The sequence below is a fragment of the Delphinus delphis genome, chromosome 1 (genome assembly GCF_949987515.2).
Source record: "Delphinus delphis chromosome 1, mDelDel1.2, whole genome shotgun sequence".
Lineage (NCBI taxonomy): Eukaryota > Metazoa > Chordata > Mammalia > Artiodactyla > Delphinidae > Delphinus > Delphinus delphis.
In genome coordinates, this window is record NC_082683.1 from 105,913,748 (window position 1) to 105,920,337 (window position 6,590).

Consider the following 6,590-nt stretch of genomic DNA (forward strand, 5'->3'; position numbering starts at 1 on the left):
TATTTTAGACATAAGACAAAAGTAATTTGACACTGTAGGAAGGATTAATTGCTTCTCCCTAGTCCCATGTTTGTTTGTTTTTTCCTTATACTCAGGAAAGACTAGGTAAAGAAACATGATCTCTTAACCAACGCCAGTATAATTTCTCTCTTCAGACTTAATGCTGTTGCCCCAGTGTCCTATCCTTCCTTCTAGAGGGAAGGAAAAGAAGAAGGTAATAGGCAAAATAATTGGTGGGGGTTCTCTTGATGTTACTGTATCTCAGATGTCATTGCCACTCGTCTCCTCAGATAAGCCATTCTGCCTGATAAACTGAGGAGAATAATGGAGAGCATGGGAGGCTTCACAACACAGTACACTTTTATGCATGCTGCTAAAAGTGTCCTACTTCCTCTGAGAGGTGAGGATGGGGGAATGGGGGAAGAATATATCGATTTTACAGAACTGGATGACAGGTTAGATTCGGCATCTGGAGCTTTACTTTCCTGTCTCTGCTCCCCAGTTTGCATCCCCACTTGTGATCAGGAATGAGTGTGACATCTCATCTTGGTGATTTCCATTTCAAAAACAATCTGATCTTTTTTATAAAGTTAAACATATACCTAACATGCAGTTTAGTAATCCCACTCTTAGGTATTTATTCAAGTGATATAAAGACAGGTTCACACAAAAACATGTACATAAATATTTATTTGTACAAAACATATGTGGCTTCACTCATTTTCACCCCAAAAGGTAAACAACACAAGTGTCTTTTGCCTGGTAAATCTATAAACAAAATGTGGTATAGCCATAAATGGAATACTGCTCAGCAATGAAAAGGATTAAACTCTTGATACACACAACATGGATGAATATCAGATGCATTATGGGAAGTGAAAGAAGCCAGAGTCTATTTACATGACATTCTGGAAAAAGCAAGACTTAGGGTCAGAAAACAGATCAGTGCTTTCCAGGAGTTGAAGGTGGGAAGAGGTGTTGACTACAAAGGGGCCTTAGGAAATTTGGGGGAGTTATAGAATACTTCTGTATCTTGATTGTAATGGTGTTATGCATCTGTCAAAACTTACAGAACTGTACACTAAAAAGGGTGATTTTATTTTATGAACATTATACCTCAATAAAAAATAAAAACAATTTAATACTATTTAAAATATCAGCTTTAGGAAGAGGAATGATACAAGTTTATACACAAAAGAGACTACTCAACCATTGTGGAAAGTAATTATTTTTAAAAACAAATACCATTGATATTAATTTTTTCCACCTTTATTGAGGTATAATGATAAAATTATATATATTTAAAGTATGCAGCATGATGACTTGATGTATGTGAACACTGTGAAATGATTCCCACAATCAAGGTAATTCACATCTATCACTTCACACCTCTGTGTGTTTGTGTGGGAAAATGCTTAAGATTTACTCTCTTAGCAAATTTCAGGTACATAGCACAGTATTATTAACTATAGTCACCATGCTGTGCTTATTCATCTTATAACTTAAAGTTTATACCCTTTGACCAACATCTTCCCATTTCCCCTAACTCCTGACCCCTGGCAACTATCATTCTACCCTCTGTTTCTCTGAGTTCGACTTTTTTTTTAGATTCTAGGTATAAGTGACACAACACAGTATTTGGCTTTCTCTGACTTATTTCACTTAGCATAATGCCCTCAAGGCCCATCCATGATGTTGCACATGGCAGGATGTTCTTCTTATGGCTAAATAGTGTTCCATTGTGTATGTATATGCTACATCTTCTTTATCCATTCATCTTTAAACAGATACTTAGGTTGTCTCCATATCTTGGCTACTGTGAATAATACTGCAGTGAACATGGGAGTGCAGATATATCTTCAAGATCCTGATTTCATTTCCTTTGGATATATACCCATAAGTGGGATTACTGGATCATATGGTAGTTCTATTTTTTAATTTTTGAGGAATCTCCATACTGTTTTCCACAGTGGCTATACCAGTTTACATTCCCACAAAAGCATGCAAGGTTTCCCTTTTCTCCAAGTCCTTGCCGACTCTTATCTCTTGTCTTTTTGGTAATAACCATTCGAACAGATGAGGCGATGATATCTCATTGTAGTTCTGATTTACATTTCCCTGATGATTAGCAATGTTGAGTGCCTTTTCCTGTACCTGTTGGCCATTTGTATACCTTCTTTGGAGAAATACCTATTCAGGTCTGTGATATCATGGTTTATAATAGGAAACATATATTTGGTCTTTGTCCCTCTTTATGAAATCCCAAAACCCTTGGCATTTCCTAAGTGATGAGAGCATTAAAGGTGTTTCTTGTTAGGTTAACGAAATGCCTTTTGGACTGAACCTAAGGATGGGAGCTGTTGTCAGGAAAACCAAACACGTGATTAGAGGGTTGGAACTTTCAGTCCCACACTCTGACCTCTGGGGAAGGGAGAGGATCTGGAGGTTGAAACAATTGCCAATGGACAATGAGTTAATCAATCATGCCTGTGTACTGAAGCCTCCACAAACCCCCAAAAAGGACAGGAATTTGGAGAGTTTCCAGGTGGATGAACACGTGGAGATTCACGGAGAGTGGCTCGCTTGGAGAGGGCATGGAAACTCTGAGCCCTTTCCCCATACTCTGCGCTCAAGGAGATGGATCAAAACTGTCTACCCCTTAAGTATGGGCGGAGCATATTAACTTCCTTCCAAAGAATACAATATAGAAAAGGGGAAAAAAGGATAACTTTACAGTGGAAAAACTTAAACACAACCTCAGCCAGCTTAACATCATTAGTGGGAAGTCAGTAGCAGTACCTTTGATATAAGGTGATGAGAATAGCACTTTACCTCTGTAGTTTTCCTCCTGACAGCCCAAACCCCTAGACTAATCATGAGGAAAAAATATCAGACAATCACAAATTAAGGGATAGTCTACAAAATACTTAACTAGTACTCCTCAAAACTGTCAAGATCATCAAAAACAAGGAAAGTGTAAGAAACTGTCACAGTCTAAAGCAGCCTAATGATAAGGAGTAATGTGATACCCTAAGTGGGAGTCTGTGATAGAAAAAACATTAGGGATAAAGTAAATAAATCAGAGTAAAGTATGGAACTTAGTTCTTTTCAAATTGTCAAGTTCCTGAAAGAAGCAAAACACTGAAGAACTGATGAAGATTAGAGGAGATTAATGATACATAACAACTAAATGCAATATAAGATCCTGGAACCAAAAAGGGAAATTAGAGGGAAAAGTGATGAAAATTGAATAAGTGATTTAGTTAACAGTTTTATATCAATGTTAATTTTCTTGTTTTGATAATTGTTGTAATGTTATGTGAAGTCTTATCTTTAGGGAACCTGGGTAAAGCTTATACAAGAAGTCTTTGTATTTTTTTTTGCAACTTTTCTGAAAGAATGAAATCAATTCAAAATAAAAAGTTTAAAAAATTACTAAAGTAATCCAAATAGTAAAACACATGAGGAAGCCCAGTGACATGATCTTGAGTCAGAAGACTTTTTCTTTTTTAAATTTTTGGCCGTGCTGCGCAGCATGTGGGATCTTAGTTCCCCAAGCAGGGATCAAACCCGCACCCCCTGCATTGGAAGTGCAGAGTCTTAATCTCTGGACTGCCAGGGAAGTCCCAGAAGACTCTTCAAATGACATTTTCACCCAAAGAAATAGAGAAAAAGAATACTCTGAAGAGAGCTTTAAAATAAGTTTATTTAAAATCCTCAAGGAAGGGAAGATACTAGTTTGAATACACCCCAGCTCCACACCACTCTCATCCCAACCCAATTTTCATAACTCAGCGTCTGTTGGTTCTGGTAGATAGTAGAGACCTCAGAATCCGTTCAAGTCCTGACAGAAAGAGCAATTACAGGTCTTCCTCGCCTTTTGGCTAAATCGGTGGTTCTTAAACTTTACCATGCATCAGGAGGGCTTACTAAAACACAGATGACTGGTGACTGGAACTTCTGATTCAGTAAGTCTGGGATGGGGTCTGAGAATTTCTACCAAGTTCCAGATGATGCTGGTGTTTCTGGATCAAGAACCAAATTCTGAGAAACACTGGGGCAGGCAACAGTCTGGAGACCAGTACTGGAGATCCCTAATAAAAGGCAGTGTGAGGAAAGAGGTAGCTGACTCTTGGAACCATAATAGTGCTTCCCATATCTCCAAAAATAAAGAATTAAAACCAACCAGAATATGGGGAACAAATCTCCTATACAGAAAAATTCCACGTTTATGTATGTATTGCCTTCTCAAGGAGGTGGAGCATAACTCCAGGCCTGAGATTGCTTATCCTTCGGAAGGCCACCTTGCATCTTTGGCCGATGGCTGGTGTCTGGGAATTTGGATTTCGGGAGGGTTCTTACCACCCCAACTGATAAGAGTGGCTCTCTGTGCCTATACTGTGTAACCGTGTGGTTTATACTGAACACCTGCTCTCCTTCTGGGAGTCTGGAATTTTGATATGGGCAGGCAGAGGGTGCCTGTGGACTATAGCCCTATTACAGACCTTGGGCACAGAGTGGAAAGATGTGAAAGTCTTCTGATTGCTTCTGTTTTCTTAGAGAAAAAAGAAACAAGGTTTAGTGGTCATGAATTTCAGATGTCAAATGAGCACAGTGATATTTTTCTCTTGCCATATTTAAGTGTTTTAGTGCAGGCACATAACTAAAGGTAATGTTTAGCCAAGCAAGTATGGAGGAAAGGGCTAAGGAATTGAGAATGCATGGTAGGATATGATTATAATGTTGGACCATGGCTTATAGATCAGGTAGGCTAGGAAGTGAAGATAGAGCAGGTTGATGGAGGGCATGAAGTGGAGTCAAAAAACTGTGGAGTTAGAGTACTGGAGTGAATGTGCTGAAAAGATAAGAGATGGTTTTGGAGAGTGGGTTGCTTGAAATTGAGATTTTGGTGGTAATGACATAGGTAGATTATAAAATCATTGGAATGAGAAGGTCATTGAAGGGAGAGGCCAGGTGGTAAAGGTCTACCTCAACACTCATACTCATTCTCCCCTCCTCCTTAATAACAGAACCTTGATTTTACGTGGACACATTGCCTCTCTGTATAAAGACACATTTCCTAGCCTCCCTGAATATATGCTAGATATATGTGACAAAATACTTCCAATGAGATCTAAGTGGAAATGTTATATGGAACTTCTAGTAATTTTCCTTAAAAGGGTTGTGGCCTTCTTCTATATTTCTTTTTCCTTCTGTGTAGAATGTCCATATAATGGCTGGAGCTCCAGCAGCCATCTTGGACCATAAGGTAGAAGCCATATGCTGATAGTGGAGCAGAAAGAGATGCTGTGGAGCTGTTACACCATTTCAGGACTATCTTCCTCTAGAGTTTTTCATATGAGAGGGAAATAAACTTAAACCTTGTTTAATCCATTGTTACTTTGGGTTTTTCTATTATATGCAGTGGAATCTAATCCTAATACATTGGATTGGTGAAAGTATTACCTACACAGATGTGAACTACAGAATAATGCTGCACATCCATGTTCATGGCAGCATTATTCACAACAGCCAAAACATGGAAACAACCTAAGTGTCTATCAGTGGAGAAACAGATAAAGAATATGTGGTGTATATACACAATGGTATATTATTCAGCAAAGAAATGAAGGAAATCCTGCCTTTGCAGCAACATGGATGGACCTTGAAGGCATTATGCTAGGTGAAGTAAGTAAGACAGAGAAAGAGAAGTATTGTATGATCTCACTTCTATGTGGAATCTAAAAAACAGAACAAAGTACCTGAACTCATAGATGCACAGAACAGATTGGTGGTCGGCAGAGGTGGGGGATGGGCAAAATGGGTGAAGGGGGTCAAAAGGTAAATACTTGAGTTATAAGATAAACAAGTCCTGGGGATATAATGTACAGCATGGTGAGTACAGTTAACAATACTGTACTGTATATTTGAAAGTTGCTAAGAGAGTAGATCTTTAAAGTTCTCATCACAAGAAAAAAATGTGTTAACCATTTGTGGCCATAGATGTAAACTAGACTTACTTTGGTGATCACTTCATTTTATATATATAGAAATTATTATATGGTACACCTGAAACTAATATAATGTTATATGTCAATTATGTATCAATAAAAAAATTGAGGTTAAAATACTGCTGAAAAAATTAACTACAGGAGTAGTTATATATAGAGAGAGGGGGAAAGCTTGGTGCTAAAATCTTCACTGAATGAAGAGGAGTAAATGGGAGGTCCGTAAATAATTTCAAACAGGAGAGGTAGTGGGTGCTTTAAAGAAGCTGGGGAATTTGAGAAAGCAGGGAGAAACAGCAGTGAGGACCAAGGCAGCAAGGAGGATCCAGGAAGACACGCACCCCACCTTCGTTCCCGCGCTAAGATATTGCCTTTTAACATCCTGTGTTTGATTGAGGAAATAAGATATGGATAGGACATGTCACTTGTGTTTCAAACCAAACAATATTAGAGATGACATACTGACTCAGAGCAATGATCTATCCCAGAATATTTTCTGGAAGAACATGCTTGCCCCACAGACATTTCAAAATGTTAAGCACCCCATAATCTCCTCAATAACTTTTTAATAAAATAGTGAAG